The 19,208-nt window shown below is 43.4% G+C and overlaps 1 protein-coding gene across 6 annotated transcripts in view; it reads right to left on the minus strand.

Annotated features, from left to right (window-relative positions):
* The window catches only part of RBMS3 (RNA binding motif single stranded interacting protein 3), a gene marked incomplete at its 3' end in the record, with an annotated part of 779,945 nt that overhangs the window by 8,597 nt on the left and 752,140 nt on the right, over positions 1-19,208 (minus strand). The gene's annotated exons all lie outside the window — the stretch shown is intronic.

A 19,208-nucleotide genomic window follows, 5' to 3' on the forward strand; every position in this document is an offset into this window, starting at 1 on the left:
GCAGGTGATTTTTGTCAGGACTGTGGTGGTTGTGGAGGAAAAGAATTAATTCACAGCACTGTGCATCACAGAAGCAAAAAAAGTTACACACAGCCTTGCCGACTGCTATACATTAAAAAAGAGAGAAGATGATGTAGGCATTTAGCATCATGCCTATTTTGGCCCAGAGAAAGCTAGGCATTCATGTTTGATAAAGTGCTAGCACAGCATAGCATGCATTTGGTCTTTGAACCCTGAAGGTTATTTCCCATGTGACCCCTGTATGCATTAAAAATGGAGGAGACTAGCACCCCTTAGGAGTAGCACAAGTGAAGGCTTGTGATTCCTCCTCCGTAAGTAACTTGGAGATTCCAACTTGGTGCCACACATTCCCAAACCTGTTTACTTTGCAGGGAAAATCACCAAACTGACATTCATGTAATTGATCGCCACCTTCATCCAGTCTACCTTACAGCTATTTAAAATGAGAACAATTAAGTGTCTAGAGACCTGGAAAGAAAGGGGGGGGGAATAGCAGGGAACGCCAAAGAAAGAAAAGGAACAGATGTCTCAGAGCTTCCCCTTCTATAGCTGAGACCGCTAACTTGATTTCCTTCTACGCATGAATTGTTTTTAATTTCCAGGAAGTCGTCTTAGCTATCAACATTAGAAATCCTCCTGAAAAGCTCTTGCCCTCAAGTGCTATAGAAACATCCTTAATTATGAGTGTTTTTCTGACACTCTTACAGCATTATTCCCTTCCTGTATTGCTTGTAGAGGAATTTGGCTGAAGGCAACAAATTACTCAAATCCTTCAATGTCCTATCAATATTAAGTCGTCACATTGCTTTGTTTCGCCACACTCTCGCTCACTGACAAAAATACTCATCCACGTCAGCAAGACACCTCCAACACCTGTTATCTTCAGAGAGGCACAGAATATCCAAATGTTCCCTAAATGTGGCTTGATGGGTCTTAAAATGATTAAAATATGGACCAGATTTACCTGCTGAAATAGGAAAGGCTAAACACTTTTTTTACAAAACGTGCCTTAAAACATCTCTTTTCAAATGAGCCTTGAATTCTTGCACCTACGCCAACACAACACCGTGAGGGAGAAAAAGGGTCGCAGTGGAGGGAAGCAAAGAAAACACGAATATTTTGATACTGAAATCCATGCAGGCAATAATATCCTGATTTTGATGGAAGTTCTGTCTGCAAGGAGGGTGGCTCTTGCTGCCATGGTGCAGCCTAAGGGTCAGGGAAGGATTGTGCTGGTCTGGGAGGTGGCCCTTTTCATGACAGACCTGGAGAAATCTCAAAGTTATCCAGTGTTAGTGTCAGCCATCAGAAGAGCTGAAGTGAGAAGCAGCAATGGACCAGATGAGATCCATGGGGGGGGGGGGCAAGTGGTGCAAATTGTTCAGAAACACCATGCTTCTACCCTGGATTTTCACGTGGTGCAATTTTCATAGCAACAACAGGTTTCTTTTCCAAGGAGGAGCTGCCCATTGTTTTGTGGGATTTGCAGCCACTGCTCCCCGTCTCCTGTTGCTCAGGCACCATATATTCTTAAAAGGGCTTCTTCACTCCGTAAAGGGACCCCTAACCATTAGGTCCAGTCATAACCGACTCTGTGGTTGCGGCGCTCATCTCGCTTTATTGGCTGAGGGAGCCGGCATACAGCTTCCGGGTCACGTGGTCAGCATGACTAAGATGCTTCTGGCGAACCAGAGCAGCGCACGGAAACACCGTTTACCTTCCCGCTGGAGTGGTACCTATTTATCTACTTGCACTTTGACGTGCTTTCGAATTGCTAGGTTGGCAGGAGCAGGGACCGAGCAACGGGAGCTCACCCCGTCATGTGGATTCAAACCGCCGACCTTCTGATCGGCAAGTCCTAGGCTCTTTGGTTTAGCCCACAGCGCCACCTGCGTCATAATCCTAGTCAATTGGGTAACGCAGAATCCAGCATCAGATATGGTGGCCACGGTTCTGGGGACAGCTCACACCACAGAACCTTAGAGGTCATCCTATCCATTCTGACACCAAATATATTTCTACCCCCAAGTAATGGAGCTCTCAAGCAAACTAGTACATGAAGATGTTCTACTTGAATCCCACAGGGTGACACTCTAGCTACATTACAAGACACATCTGTTTTTTGCCAAGGAAAATATTCAGCCTAGACTTTCTCCCTGAGGGAGGTACTATAGTTCTCACACAATTACCCCACCCTACTCCTATGGGCAGATTCAGGAATGACGAGAATGAAAACAGCCATGACTTGAAATATAATGTGAGATGCAGACCTACATTCTTGGTTCTAGAAACTCTGTACAGTGGTACCTCGGGTTAAGTACTTAATTCGTTCCGGAGGTCCGTTCTTAACCTGGAACTGTTCTTAACCTGAAGCACCACTTTAGCTAATGGGGCCTCCCGCTGCTGCCACGCTGTCGGAGCACGATTTCTGTTCTCATCCTGAAGCAAAGTTCTTAACCCGAGGTATTATTTCTGGGTTTGCAGAATCTATAACCTCAAGCGTATGTAACCTGAAGTGTATGTAACCCGAGGTATCACTGTATATATTGGGAAGATTACTGGGAATTAGCCTTACTTGACTAATGGTTCTTGACCATTATACTGTCACAAGTATGTTCTTATTTATTGATTTATTTATTATATTTTAAATACCACGTTTTCCTCCAAGGAGCTCAGGGTAGTGTACATCCCCCCCCTTCTGCCCGCCCCCCCATTTTGTCATCACAACAATCCTGCGAAGTAGGTTGGACTAAGAGACAGTGACTGGACCAAGAACACCCAGTAAGCTTTATAGCAAGTGGGGATTTGAACCCTGGTCTCCTAGGCCATAGTGCAATACTCTACCTATGACACCACACCTGCAAAAATCTTGGACACAATTGATTTATGGCTGCTTCCTGTGACGGCTGCACTATGAAAACATTACCAATTAAAGCAGACATTTTGTTGGTGAGCAGTACTTTAAATGCACAAGCTGGTTCATAAATACATACTTAACTGATACAGAATATGATCCTATACTTATAGGAAATACCCACTAATTGCTAACAGCTTTGTTTCAGCCACAGTAATCTAGTGAGACCTCTGTACTGAATTTATTAGAAAATGAAGCTTTCTCTAGATTAGGGACAGAAAAAACAGATGATGCAACAAAATGAATAAGGTCAAATAGGTTAAAATAAATTTTGAAATCAGGAAGGGAAGCACACCTGTGAATTTATTGAGGGTTTATATCATCTCCTGTTTTGCTCCCTCACATTTTATCTAAGGCAGGAGAAAGGCCTGCAAAGGGGTACAAAATGTTGTATTGGACAACATTTCTCGTTTGGACTGTGCTCCTCCCATTAAATCCTGCTGTGCCACAAAGACCAGCAAATTCCACAACACTCAGTGCATCCTCCCTGCTGGAAGCAACCTTCCAGCCCAATCTGTTGAGTGCTTAGTCAGAAAAAAGTTGAGTGCCATGAGATTGAGTCCTTTCCTGGCTGATGGCCTGGCAGTGGAAGCTCCGACTCCGACCAGTGAATTGTCTCACCGGGCTCTATTGGAGGGATGCACCATGCTGTCTTAGTGCTGAGCACCACTTTGCAGAATCCAGGTGATTCACCACTAGCACTCAAGCACTTTTAAATTGCATCAAGCCATTGCCCCAGAACACTTTATCTGTTATAGCTTTATATGCATGCTCAGTATTTGTTTTCTGGAATTAGGTTACAAATTGCTTTTGAAAGGGCGAGCAGAAGAAAGAATGGGGAAAGTTCATAATTTATTTAGGAGACCACTGTAAGCAGATGAAAACATTAGCAGGATTTTATTCCCACTTGCAATGTAACAGATATTATGGACAATCTGGACAGATACAAAACATAGACTATGAAATACCAGGAAGTTGGAAATGATCATAGGACCCAAGGAGTGGACTGGAGGGGGGGGGGTCGCGAGATTCAGAGAAATCTCATTTTGTGGGTATGTATTTGGCACTGTAACTAATCAAATAAAAATGTTTTTTTTTTTAATGAAAAGGCGAGCAGAAGCTGGTGTGCTTGTTGTGAAAGAGGCAGCTATCTAAGATTGGTAACCACCACAAAGAACTGCGATTAAGGCTCAGCATTTTAATTAATGCTCCACAGAGAATCTAATTTACATGTAGACACAATTTCTGCACACCCAGAGTAACTTTTATCCTCACGCAGACCACAAGTGTGAGAAAAATCAGTGTCTGAAGACACAGAGCCCCAGAGTGGGGCAGTTTCACGGTTAATTGTTTCCTTATTCATCTTACCTTGCACATCTAATAATAATAATAATAATAATAATAATAATAATAATAATAATAATAATACTTTATTATTTATACACTGCCCATCTGGCTGGGTTTCCCCAGCCACTCTGATTGCACTAACACAGATCACAGCTGTCAACCTTCCCTTTTTTTTGCGGGAAATTCCCTTATTCCAGCACCGTTTCCCGCTGCTATCCCAGATTGTTAGATATCCCGTAGACTGTCCCCGGGACAGGTGAGGCTGCTGATACCTTATTTTCGAGGCTTCTGATCCCTTATTTTCAAATCTGAAAGTTGACAGCCATGATACAGATATGTGCGTGTTTCCTTGTTCAGGTGGCCCTCTGGAGTGCAATCAATCCCACTTTGAGGGGGCCTCAATGTATTTGGGAGTGGGAGGGAATAGAATGCCACTGAAGTATTTTCCTACAAAACCAACATTTTATCTGGGGGAAAGTTTCAGCACCAGTTTGCCCACCTAGCTGGCTCATAAAGACAGCCATTTAATGCAGCTGACTGCATCGGCCCTTTCTACTGCCCTCCTCAATCTAAAGGCAAACATCAATGCTGGGAATTTTAATGTAAAGAAGCATTTAATGAAATCAGTGCTGGGGGAAAGAAAGCAATCCACTTCTATGGGAAAGGAATTAATCAAGTCTTGTCTCCACATTGAAATTTTGGTGCGCTGATCGTAAATAATTTCAGACAGACTGAAAGAGACACACAACTTCTGGTAAATGCTTGATGGAAAAGGAAGTGAGCAATGGCTGCTCTGGTTAAGGTTTCATTCAGTATAGAAATATATTCGGAGCAAAGCAAAGAGGGAGGAAAGGTTGCAGGAAAGAAGAGACAGAAAACAGCAAGATGTAATGATGAAAAAGAAATGGTTTCAAGATTCATACACACACACACCCCCCCTGTTCTGAATGTGCCTCATGTCACATAAGGTAAAGGTAAAGGTAAAGGGACCACCTTTAGGTCCAGTTGTGGCCAACTCGGGGGTTGCTGCGCTCATCTCATTTTAGTGGCCGAGGGAGCCGGCGTACAGCTTCCGGGTCATGTGGCCAGCATGACTAAGCCACTTCTGGCAAACCAGAGCAGCGCACGGAAACACCGTTTACCTTCCTGCCAGAGCGGTCCCTATTTATCTACTTGCACTTTGACATGCTAGGTTGGCAGGAGCAGGGACTAAGCAACGGGAGCTCACCCAGTCGCAGGGATTCGAACCGCCGACCTTCTGATTGGCAAGTCCTAGGCTCTGTGGTTTAACCCACAGCGCCACCCGTGTCCCTAATTCTCCCTAAAGCCATTAAGCACATGTTAACTCAACAAGTGCTATTATGTTCAAAGGAGTTTACTCTCAAGTAAGTGTGCACTGGGTTGCAGCCACCGAAGAGCAAATTATATACCTGTAGGTAACTGTGATGACTTAAGTCTGAAAATGTTTGCTCACTATGTATAATGGGTGGCAGTCTTTCTCCTATGCTCCCCCATCGCTTATTTAGTCGGAAATCATTTAAAGTAAACTGATTCCATGTTGGCTGGCATATTGCAATTTCTTTTTTCCGCGAGTTTTTATTAAAAGGGCTTATTTCTAGTGGATTTGTTAAGGTGCCTTTCCATTTTGCTAATGAGGAAGCTGAAGGCCATTACCTGTTCTGATTAAGATCTTACTGGGAAGAAATGTGATGTGTACATTATGAGGACGTACATAAAGGAAATATGTAGCATATCCAATCAATCAGCTGAGAGGCTGACAAAAGGGGGGGGGGAATCATATTCTCATTCTGTGAATAATACTATGAAAAATGTTGGGAGGATTGAAAAAGAAAATGCATTTGAAAGGTGACTCGTGGGCATCAGCTAAAATTATATTGGTATGATGATCAAGGTTATTATTTGGGGGAAATGTAATTAACAGAATGAAAAATGAAAGTAACAATTGTCATATTTTAAAGCTTAGTGACACCTTTCATCCAGAGCATATGTAATAGTGACGTCTGCCAGAAATTCTAAATAATTCAATATAATTGAAGATGGATCTGTGAGACTCTTGTTTTAAAGTCTGTAAAGAAGATGGGGCTTTCATGAAGAAATTTGCTTTGAATTAGGAAGGCTTGACTAAGTCTTAGGGTGGGGAACAACCAAACAGCTTAAAACACCACGCAAAATACAAGAAATGGTTCTGTGGTGTCTCTGTCTTTCTAAACCTGCATAAAAAGGCTTCAGCTGACATAGAGGAAGATTCTGTGGCCCACTGATCGGTTAATCTTCCAGGATAACCAAGAGGGGGAAATAGTACCACAGAGAGCACTTCAGACAATGCAGGCAGACAGATATGCAGGCAGACAGAATGGATGATCCAGCGGAGCTTTTCCATCTTTACCACCTCCAACTATAATCTTTGCCACGATGCAGGATCTTTTGGAGACTGAAAATGGTTTCGAAATGAGAACCGTCTGAATATATTTCAAGGCAGAGCCTGAGCCCACCATAGGATATGCACTGCAAAATGGAGCGGGGGGTGGGTGGGCTTGATCTGCTGCTCAGTGCCTACACACCAGCAACACTGACAAATCATGCAGAACAGCACACAGCTAAATTTTCTTAGTTAACATGAGACGTGCTCCAGACTTGTGTCTTATTGTTGAGAGAAGACAAACTCTTTATATACTTTCTGCGCACAAGGCATACTTCAACAAAGCTCTATCATGCCCTCCCTCTAGCATAGCTGTCAAATGTCCCTTATTTGGCAGGACAGTCCCTCATCCCAGCACCATGTCCCGCTGCTGTCCCTTATTGATGAGGCTTCATTTGGCTGCTGGCTGGGCTTTCTGCCTTTGGCTCAGAGGGGCTCAGAAGTTGAACATACCTGTGCCCGGAAAATCCCTTATTTTGACTGCTGATCCCTTATTTTCGAGGCTGCTGGTCCCTTATTATCAAATCTGTAAGTTGACAGCTATGCCCTTTCTCTAAAGTATAATTCACATATATGACTAAGGGCAGGTAAAGATGTGGCTTGCACCACCCACCAGCTGATCAGTGGTAACTGCAAAGCTCTGTGCATGCCCACCTGACAAACATAGCCCACAGGGTGAGGGAGAGATAAGGTTCTGGCCTGCCAGCCAGATCCAGTTCCTACCCTTGTCCTAGTCTTTCAAAAGCTGTTCATCAACATTCAAGAATTCCCGCTCTGTGCCTATGCTCCATACATGCTCAAGCAAGTAGTACATGATGTTCTGTTCTCAAGACCACAGCACAGGCCTGTTGAGGGATACACGTTCCACAAGGCTCCTGTGGGATCTGATTGTTTCTTAGCTTCCCATCCCTCTCATTCACTCCTAGGCTTCGGCATGTTAGCCATATGGCATTGCAACCGACAGAAAAGCTCAAGCATCTTTCTCCTATACCAACCGGTGTTTGTTGGCAAAATCTTCCCCATCTATATTAAAGCTGTTTTCAAACAAGAGCAGTTACAATCTCTTGATGCAGGCAAATCATTTGCAAATGCAAGCCTGCCATTTGCCAGCCGACCATGTAACGGGTTTCTCTCTCTGAAAAGTAGGATTAAAACAAAATAAAAAGTACTTCCCCCGCAAGGATTCCCATTACAAAGACTAGCTTTCATTGTTCTAGGCTTATTATGTCATCATATATACCTAAACCGTGTTGAACTTCAAAATCAATAACGCTAATGTTTTAAAGGTATGAGGAGAGAGTATTTTCAGAGATGAAAAAAGAGACTCAGCAGTTCTCTCAATTACTGGCTGATTTCAGAAGGTGATGAATTCTGCCTCTGGAGGTGTGAGTCAACCAACCCAAAGAGGAATTATAATTGTACAAACTGAGACAGCAGCTGCTTATCACTCATCCTGGCCTCAGGACTGAAACTTTTGTTAACTGAAAAAGATCACGGGAAAGAAGGCTAGGAAAATAAGACTGTTGAGAAAGAAAATAAAACAGAGACAGATGCTGTCCTATCACTACCACAAATAACAATGTTAACACAACTTTCATATTTACCATTAATGTTTAGATTATAAATCACTAGTGGCTATTTAAGTTCTCTATGTCAGTGTTTTTCAACCTTTTTTGGGCAAAGGCACACTTGTTTCATGAAAAAAATCACGAGGCACACCACCACTGTGTGAGGAGAGGGAGATGTCAGAGCCCCGCTGCTCTCTATGGGGAATCGGATGAGAGCGGACCGCCTGTCCGCTCTCATCTGATCCCATCTGATCTGATCCCCACCCAGGACGGATGGAAAATAGGGTGGACACAGTCCGGCGCCCACCTAGTGGGCAAAAATTTGACTTTTTTTAAAAAAAAAATCTTTCGAATTTTTCAATTTTTCCCACGGCACACCAGGCAACATCTGGTTGAAAAACACTGCTCTATGTGTCTTAATTTCTGTTAAATATAACTTGATGAAAGTAAATATTTTATCACAGCCCACCCTATTCCTATGGCTGTGTTTTGTTTTCGCTATTATGTTAAATTTTAGATTGCTGTAACCCACTCTGGAACCAGCTGCTAAATGGCAGGTGAGAACAATTAAACTAGGAGTTCTCCAAAGCCAGCTTCTCCCCTACATTAAGAAAATGTCTACACAAACACAGCATCACTTTGACCCAGGGCAACTCCGGAAAGAATCACTGGGGACAGTGAATGGGAGGCAAAGCCAATGAAAAGATCAACGATTCTATCATTGTGACTGAAAGCTAATAGGAAATATTTTGGAGGGGCACCTGAACGTCCCTACTCCTTGGAATTTCCTCTGATCCAATGGACGAAGACCATTCATGACAAACATAGAAGCTAGGAAGTCCCACTGAGAAGATCCTGGGAAAAGCTACATATCTATTGAAATTGAGTCATGAATGGCTACCCTTCAGTCTCCTCATCCAACGAACGTTTGCTGGAATGAAAAAGTGAACTGACTTCATCTCTCTTAGCGCCTCTTTTACGTTACGTTCTCTGCGACGAACTTGCTGGGAGTCTTATGTTTGCCCATATAAATGCTCAGCTGAGGCAAATATTAGAGAAATTTCTTAGAAAGCAAAGGCTGAGCTCACGAAGGCAAACATTTGCGCTAGCTGGCTGATTTGCAGAGTCAATCCAATTCAGCTGGGGGATATTTTACTACAAAACCTAAGGCTTTGAATGTTCAGAGGGGGTGGAGCTCCAGTTCTCTGCAATAACACGTATCCCCTTCCCATGACAAGCTAGAGTAGGATCAGTTACACAACACAGACAAAAATATGGAAACCTGGGATTTGATTTATTCCAACCACAGAATTTCCCTTTTTGCCCTGGTGGGGGGCTACAGACAGCAGAATGCTTCCTTTTGGTTTCCAATTATAGAATACCTAGCTCTCACTTTAATCCATTTTTAGAAGAGTCTTACCAAGTGCACATTTCCCCCCTGCAATGTTCTTGATGGGGGGGGGAGAGATTAACATAATGGAATGAATTATTTACTCACTTCTCATCAAAGATGCCCAATCACTCCAGCCACAGGGGATTGGCAATCTATGTTGTAAAGCGTTAGGAATTATTCCCTTTTGTAAAATTATACGCTACCTGTTGGAACTGTTTGTCACAAATTCTATTATTACCATTTTAAAAAGAACAAAACCAGGAGAAGGGGCTAGCTAGCTTGTTTTTATCCTCATGTTTATCCTCATTTTAAATGCTGTGCACAAAAAGCTGTTTCTACTACACTTATTTTAACTCTGGCATATTGGATATTCATAAAAAGCACTTATTTAATATATCATTATATCAGTAAGAAAAGCGAGGGAGAGTAAAAGAGGCTCCACGCCCAAAAATGGAAGGCAAGAAGAAAGTGAAGCCTCAGGTTTTTAATTTTTTTTAAAGCTATGATTGTGCTCTTAGAGCAAGTTTGATTTTTACAGTCACGTTAGTTAGTATGTTCTTTCAATCATTGTGTGTTCCAACTAGCCTTAGGGTGGGCACCCAGGGGCCTCATTTGACAGCACTGTCCCTTTGGGCATTGTCTTGGCATATATATTGTGTCTTGACCTGATTGGCATCCTATATCCTTTTAAAATGTGACTCTTGGGGGGGGGGCTGTTATTGGATTATTGTTCTTATTTTGATTTTATATATTGTGATATTTTCCGTGAACCGCTGTGAGACCTCCGAGTATAGGGCGGTATATAAAGTCTAATAATAATAATAATAATAATAATAATAATAATAATAATAATACAGTCGTACCTTGGATGTTGAATGGAATCCGTTCTGGATGTCCATTCGACTTCCAAAACATTCAGAAACCAAAGCATGGCTCCTGCAGCCAATTGGAAGCCACGGAAGCTGCATCAGAAGTTCGGGTTCCAAAGAATGTTCGCAAACTGGAACAATCACTTCCGGGGTTGCGGTGTTCCAGAGCCAAAACGTCTGAGTACCAAGACATTTGGGATCCAAGTTACGACTGTATACACATTCCCTCTCTCACGTACATCATGGCTTAATATGTCATCTGAACCCAAGACTGTAGTTAAACTTGCTCCTCTTTAACCACATTCTGTAGTCCAGAACAAACCTTGGCTACAGTTATGAAAAAGTAAAATTCACTTGCTCCCAAGGCACAGGAACCCACTGCACCAATAGTTCAGGAACCACATGGTTCCCTTGAGTCTAAAAATCAGCCATTAAGAGCTTTTGCACAGCACAGCTCTCGCTAAGCTATGTTTAATGTCCAACATGTTGACAAAAGTAATTACGGTGAGACGCCGCTGACAAGGCATGTTCAAAATCTCATTTTTCATCCTGAGCCGATGAAGAATTTCACAGGGGAAACTGTACGTAATACCTCTGAGTGCTACAAACTGGACAAATTCATCGTGCAACCTGAGAAATTATGAACTTCGGCATCCCGAGGTGATGCATAGACTGCTGCACCTTAAACAGAGTGGTACGAGGACACATTCTGTATCTGTATCCAAAGCCCCCTTTGGACATTATGAACAGGGAATTACAACTTGAGTTGCAACATGGAGCCACGCATACCAGCCCCAGTCTCAACATCTGTGCACCTCAATCCCTTCACTCCCAACTTTCCCTGAAGATATTTCTCAGCACAGGAACACCATTGGTCCATGTAGCTTTGTATTATCTACGCTGATCAGCAACAGCTGTCCCTAAATGGCCTCGGCCCAGTATACCTGAAGCAGCGTCTCTACCCCTCAGCTCTGAGGGCCTTCTGGCGGTTCTCTCACTGCGAGAAGTGAAGCTACAGGGAACTAGGCAGAGGGCCTTCTTGGTAGTGACACCCACCCTGTGGAACACCCATCAGATGTCAATAAAATAAACAACTATCTGACTTTGATTAGACATCTGTAGGCAGCCCTGTTTAGGGAAGTTTTTAATGTTTGATGTTTTATCGCTTTTTTATTATTAATAATATTCTGCTGGGAGCCACATGGGAAAGCACATTTTGATCAGGAACCCTGATAGTGCAGGGCTCCAAGCTGCGTGGAGGCGTTTTCTTTGTGTTTTGCTTAAGGGGCAGCATTACTCTTTTGTTTTCTTGCTACTTGCGATTGATTTCTATTTCTCAATACAGTGGTACCTTGCTTCTCAAATGCCTTGGTACTCAAACAACTTGGAACCTAAACACTGAAAACCTGGAAGTAAGTGTTCCGGTTTGAGAACATTTTTCGAAAGCTGAACGTGCTCTGTTTTGAGAGCCACGCTTCCGTTTTGAGTGTTACGCTGAGGTTCTGTCAGTTTTTGCTATTTATTTTGCATTTTTGTTTTGGCAGCTTTTTGTTTCGTTTTTGTGACTGTGTGGAACCCAGTTCAGCTGATTGATTGAATGACTGCAGTACATGGTTTATTGCTTTCGTTTTATGGATCAATGGTCTCATTAGATAGTAAAATTCATGTTAAATTGCTGTATTAGGGGTTGTTTTTAAAAGTCTGGAACAGATTAATTCATTTTGCATTACTTTCTTTCGGAAAGCGCACCTTGGTTTTGGAACGCTTTGGCTTTTGGAACAGACTTCCTGAATGGATTAAGTTTGAGAACCAAGGTACCCCTGTATAGGAAAGACAAAAGATCTGAATACAGTGGTACCCCGCAAGACGAACGCCTCGCAAAACGAAAGGTTTTTTCGTTTTCGAGTTGCCTCGCAAGACGAATTTCCCTATGGGCTTGCTTCGCAAAACGAAGCTTGCCCCGGGGACAGCGGGTCTTCTCTTTTGAAGCAAGGGGCGGCGGGGAGATCGCTTCTCCCGGTGCTCCGAAGCCGGGCGGGGGGGCGGGAACACCTTCTGAAGGCGGGCGGGGGGCGAAAGTCTTTGTCCCCCCTGCCTGCCTTCCCAGGGGCTTTTAAGTCCTCCGCTGTCCCGGGGCGATTTTAAAATGCCGCCCGCCAGCATTTTAAGATCGCCCGGACAGCGGAGAAGTCCTCCGCTGTCCGGGGTTTTTTAAAATGCTGGGGGTGGGAAGAAAAGCCCTTGTCCCCCCCAGCCTTCAGAAGAGGTCCGGGGACAGACTGTCCCCGGACCTGGTCTGAAGGTGGTTTCCCTAGGAACGCATTAATTGATTTTCAATGCATTCCTATGGGAAACCGTGCATCGCAAGACGGAAAAACCGCAAGACGAAGAGACTTGCGGAACGAATTAATTTCGTCTTGCGAGGCACCACTGTACCAGGGTGATCGAGTATTTCATTGCTTCCAAACTTCTCTTATTCCAGGAGCCTTTTATGCCTAGATCTTCAAGGACTTTATGCCACATCTTGGCTTGTAATGGCGGGATGTTCGGTAAACGGACATTGCAATTTTACCTCACATAATAGATGATCAAAAAAGAAGGCAAGAGAGCTTCCAGATTTAGACCTGATGAGAGAGCTGTTAAAAATGTGCAGCTGTAACATCTCTAGGGGCCACACTGTACACACTTAGAATAATAGGAGCTATATTTTCATTTTAAAAAGAACTTTGGTAAGCATTATGGGATTTAGTTGATGTCATAAACCGTGAATTATCAAAGCACGCAGAAAGCCAACTGCAGATAAGGAACAGATCTAACAAAGCAGGTAGTCCACGGAGGGCTTTTGGTGACACTGTAAACCACCAGTGGCCGTGGGTGATCCAAAGAAAATATTAGATACGGGATATGTAACAGGTTTGCTGTGCCGCTTGAGATGTTATCAAATTTGGGGCAACAGCAGAAGCTAACAGAGTAAGAGATAAGAAAATGTGTCCTGGAATAACTAGTTTGTTATTCCATGGAGGTATTGCCAATGACATTGTAAGTCGGGAAAACAGAGAGAGCATTTTGCAGGAAACAAAGAGAAAAATCTCGGTTACATGACTGATATATTAAAAAGGGGATGGGGGAATTAAATAGTTTATCTAAAAGGGATGTACTCCTGTAAGCATGAGCACCTTGGTGCTGCTGGGCCTTACACAGAAATGGCATCAGAAAATCTCCTGTTTCAGCCGTTTCCCTCCTCATTACACCCCCAAACTGACAAATGGCATGAAGCATTGGAATTAAATAATTTAAAAGTGGATTAGTGCCATTAACTAAAATATTTCGGATTTGGTTGCAGATTCACTGTCCCCTGTAAGGCCTGGCTGGCTTTTGTGAGGTGGGGCTGAAAAAAAGAGATAGTTTTTCATTTCCTTTTTAGGGCCTTTGGATCCTGCAGATTAAAAGCCTCCGGTGCCCTCTCTTATTGGGGGGCTTTCTGCTGGCACAAAACCCACCACCGATAGCTCCCTCTACCAAAGCTGAGGGCTTTTGTCATGGCAGCAACACACCATCCTAAGCCCCAAAGCTATCAATATTGGGGTGGGGGTGGATCTAGGACTTTTAGAGCTGCTTTTATTTTTATTTTACTATTTATTTGAATGGACTGTTGCTGTTTTTGTCAGCCATGCACTTTGCATTCACTTCAAAAAATATTTACTACACTGTATTTGTATTGCTACTCCGGCTATGCAAACCTATGTTGAAAGTACAGAAAATAAATTATGTACGGTAGATCAATCTATCAGTAAAGAGGCTCTGTAAACTACTCAGAGAACTTTTGTTGGCATCCGCCTGTCTTGTGAGACTCCAGGGGTGAAGTCAATCTGGTGGAGAATCACAGTGCCTCCTACTATAGCTCCAGAGACCAGCAACGTGTAACTGCAGCCTCCTGAATTGCTTTTACTGCGTTATCAGCACCAAAGTGACCTCTCATAGGTGCAGGAATGGGCAGTGTGTATGGAGGTCTTGGGCTGCCCAGACAACAAGACCCCCCTCTCGGCCTCACTGATGTGGTCCAAAGGAAAGCAGAGCCATACATTTGGCATGAGCTTGGCTGAGGGAGTTGCCAGAAGGAGGTGTACAAGGCACCATCCAACCATCTTAGGGACTCTATTCCAGATTTGTGTAGGGTTTACTTCCTAGCCTTTTCTTCTCCTGAAGATGCTCTGCAGTGTGTACCAGATAGCTTTGTTGTTGTTGTTGTTTAGTCGTGTCCGACTCTTCGTGACCCCATGGACCAGAGCTTCCACTGTCTTCCACTGCCAACTCATGCTGGTAGCTTCGAGAACACTGTCCAACCATCTCATCCTCTGTCGTCCCCTTCTCCTTGTGCCCTCCATCTTTCCCAACATCAGGGTCTTTTCCAGGGAGTCTTCTCTTCTCATGAGGTGGCCAAAGTATTGGAGTCTCAGCTTCAGGATCTGTCCTTCCAGTGAGCACTCAGGGCTGATTTTCTTCAGAATGGAGAGGTTTGATCTTCTTGCAGTCCATGGGACTCTCAAGAGCTCCTCCAGCACCATAATTCAAAGGCATCATTTCTTCGGCGATCAGCCTTCTTTATGGTCCAGCTTTCACTTCCATACATCACTACTGGGAAAACCATAGTTTTAACTATACGGACCTTTGTTGGCAAGGTGATGTCTCTGCTTTTTAAGATGATGTCTAGGTTTGTCATCACTTTTCTCCCAAGAAGCAGACGTCTTTTAATTTCGCGGCTGCTGTCACCGTCTGCAGTGATCGTGGAGCCCAAGAAAGTAAAATCTCTCACTGCCTCCATTTCTTCCCCTTCTATTTGCCAGGAGGTGATAGCTTATATAAGTGCAATATTAATGGGAACAAATAAATAACAAATCAAATGAAAATGCCCCTAGAAAGTGGAATCTGGGGTGGAGGAAAAACGGAAAGCTCCACTGTTACTGACCCCTAACACCATCATGCCTCACAATTTCCAAAGCTTCTGTTTGACAAGGGAAGATTCAATAAACTTATGGCCAAAAATAAAATTAAAAAAGCAGATGTTCAAGTGACTCTTGCTTCCTTTTTTTTTTGCCACATGCTATCTTGTCTCTGAAGAAGATTTTTGTGCACCTCTCCACACAGGGGAGATGTACATTTCTTTCCCCCCGCTGCCAGTTGAAACATTTGGCAAAAAGCAGTCGCGCAAGCCATTTTACTCTCTGCCACAGGTTTAAATGTGTGAAAGAACCTTTGGAAATGCTTGAGTCCACGGACTGTGAAGAATCTGAGCTAAAGTCCTTAGTAGAAAAATACCTATGAAGGACAGCAGTGTTGCAAATTGGCTTTTTCATAGAACGGTAGGATTTCAAAGTATTCCACTATTCATACAGTTTGACATGGACCCCCCCCCAAAAAAAATGCTATTTGTGCCAACCACCAGCTCTAATGCTCTTTTTAAAAAATGTACAGGGAGAAGAGATGTAATTTCTGAAGATTCGTGTTTCCAACAAAATTCAGCTGTTAACTTAGAAGGATGTTCTGCCTTGAATAATTTTCATTTCAAAGTTCTGCTTAAAACAAAGGGTGAGATCTTCATGGGCGAACTGGAGTTTTCACCTGAGTTGCCCCACCTTGCCCAAATTCAGCACTCAGCAGCTATGAAGTGATTCTAACTCATCATAAATCTCACTTGAGGGGAAAAAAATATGACTACATAAATTTATATATTAGCTCAATTTTCCTTTTTTATTGGACTATAAAGACACACCACATCCAGACCAACTCAAGAGCTGTTTCAGAGACCTGTTGTTAGTTTTGGGACTTGTAGAGTTATATTATTATTGCAAATACATGTCTGAAGCTTTGAATCTATTGGACTCTTTTCCCTTATTGAAAGGAGGCTATTGTGGCAGTTTCTCAAAAGGGGATAATAATCAGCAGGACTGCATATCTCCCAGTACTATGGTAGGATGTTGGGGGGGCGCGTTATCTTCAATACTCATTGGAAGTAGAAGTGACAGCGTGTTGACATTAAAGCTTCCTTCAGGAATAAACTTTACAAAAGGGGAAATATTATACAGCAAATAAATGCTTCTGCTGAGATGCTAGAATATTGCTCTTGATGCCTCAGAAATGCTATTGCTGAAGTAAAAGAAGCTAAGTAACTGATTCTGGGAACTGTGATCAGGCTATTTGGTTTTATTTTTCAAAGGAGGTTTTATATTGTATCCCCCATTCAAGCTGCCAATCACAACTTTTATTAAACCACAAAAGTAATGTCAGATCAATGGTGGTTTAAGACACATTATGAGTGACAGCCTGATGATGGAGCAATTTCGGAATCCTTTTATTATTAAACATAGACTAATGCTTCTCTCCCTCTCTTTCCACCCCACTCCCAAGAATGCATTTTATTGTTTAGGGTGAATGATACACACGAGTCTAGCTAGGCAAGGCATAAGTTTAACAAAAGTGCTGATGTTCATTTTTATACAGAAAATATAAATACCACAATTAAAAGGAGTAGGTGTAAACTGGGAGATAATACCAAATACTGTTACAGATTGGGGTGCCCGAGTCTATTAGTGAATAAGCAGAAATTAATAAATGGTAAAAAGGTAAAGGGACCCCTGACCATTAGGTCCAGTCGTGGCTGACTCTGGGGTTGCGGCGCTCATCTCACTTTACTGGCCAAGGGAGCCGGCGTACAGCTTCCGGGTCATGTGGCCAGCATGACTAGGCCACTTCTGGCAAACTGAGCAGCCCATGGAAACGCTGTTTACCTTCCTGCCAGAGCAGTACCTATTTATCTACTTGCACTTTGACGTGCTTTTGAACTGCTAGGTTGGCAGGAGCTGGGACCGAGCAACGGGAGCTCACCCCAGTGTGGGGATTCGAACCACCGACCTTCTGATCGGCAAGTCCTAGGCTCTGTGGTTTAACCCACAGCACCACCTGCATCCCTGGTAAATGGTAGCATTCAGCTAATATTCAGCTAAATAAATGGTAGTATTCAGCTAATATTTGGATTATTGAATGGAGGATTTCAGGCCAGTGGAAAATGCAGGCTAAGCTTCCTTTCCACGTCAGTGCATCCCCTGGGGTGACAAAATGTGTTGATGACCCACAACAAAGAGGAATCCCTGGGCATGGGCAGACAAAGGTTCCTAAGGTGCTGGAGAGGGGACAGGCTATGCTCACAGGGGAAAAGTGCCTCTAAAAATTAGGCATGGGTTAAGAGGCTCTGCTTGGAGGGAGGATCTGCTTGGAGCAGAGATGTGTTTGGAAGAAGAAGGGAAGGCCATGCAGTCAGGACCTTCTTGGCTGCTATCTGGAGAGGAATGGCTGGCTGCCTTAGACTCAAGCTGGCTGATGCAACGAGAGAAGTAGGGAGAGACACTCTGGAGATGGCAATGGTGTAAGAACTGCAACTCCTTCCACCTACACTCAGGTTGTATATGTCAGGGGAGGCCAGCTCCCAAGAGATTATGATCTACTCACAGAGTTAAAAACTGGCAGTGATCTACTCCCTTTTGGGAGGTTCGGGTCAAAGTTTTTGACCTTTTTTTTTTAAGAAGGAATGTCCTGTTTTCTGGGGGTTCAGGGCAAACATGTTGAGCTTTTTTTAGGGGAGCCAAAGCTGTGAGCTTTTTTGGGGGGGTGATCTACCACAGACGTCCAGTGATCTACCAGTAGATCATGATCTACCTGTTGGACGTGCCTGGTATATGTGAATAAACCAGAGATCTTTAAGTCGCTACAGTCTCTGCCATGTCTTGATTCTCCATGAGAAAAACTACCTTGAGTGAGCGCCTGGAATCCCCTGGAATCTTGTGCAGAAATTGGGGGTTGGTGTCCCCCCTTTGTGACAATGCCAATATCCTTCACAAGCTTCTCTTTCATGCAGAAATTAATGAGATATATTAGACAATGCTTAATCAAGAAGGCAGGTCTTCTCATTCCACTTCTTCCCTACTCAACCTCCTGCAAGGCATCAAAGCTGGCCACAAAAGGGGACTGCAATAGTTCCACGTTTTGAGTTCCACTGGACTCCATGATTCTCATGCCTCTTCCAGTCTGGCATTTGTGGTTGCAAAATGACTCCCGGGTCTTATCCCAAGACTTAGAACTAACAGAGCAAAACTGTGGGAGCTAAGAATGTGCTGTCAATCTTTATTTGTGTGTCTTTTGTGATTTTAGTCACTGATGGGTAAGGTCTGCTAGGTAGTTACCTAGCAACTATAATATGCTTCCTACAACCACTTTTCCTAGTACAGCAGCAATCTCAAGAAGAAGAAAGGACCACGTCGCGCCATAAGAAACCTCCAGCTATCTGGGATTTCTTTGGAAAGAAACTATTATGTGGATTTACAAAACTTCCCCTTCCTTTCATTAGTTCCAGTGATGAGACACTCTGCACCAGAGTTGACACTCCATCATTCAACACGGCAACGTGACCTGATTCTAGAGCAGGCAGTACATGATGGGGGAGTCAACCCCCTGCTTTCGTTCCTAAAGGTGAACTTTTCCTACTCGAGTATTAGCTTGTACATCTGACAGCAAACCTCGCACTCAGATTTTGTGGCACAGGTGAAATTTGTCTTTTAGAATTAATTAGGCCGTGAAAACACTTTGCAAGTCTGCATTTTGGATA

Source organism: Podarcis vaucheri (assembly GCF_965113315.1).
Source record: "Podarcis vaucheri genome assembly, chromosome: 12".
Taxonomy (NCBI): Eukaryota; Metazoa; Chordata; class Lepidosauria; order Squamata; family Lacertidae; genus Podarcis; species Podarcis vaucheri.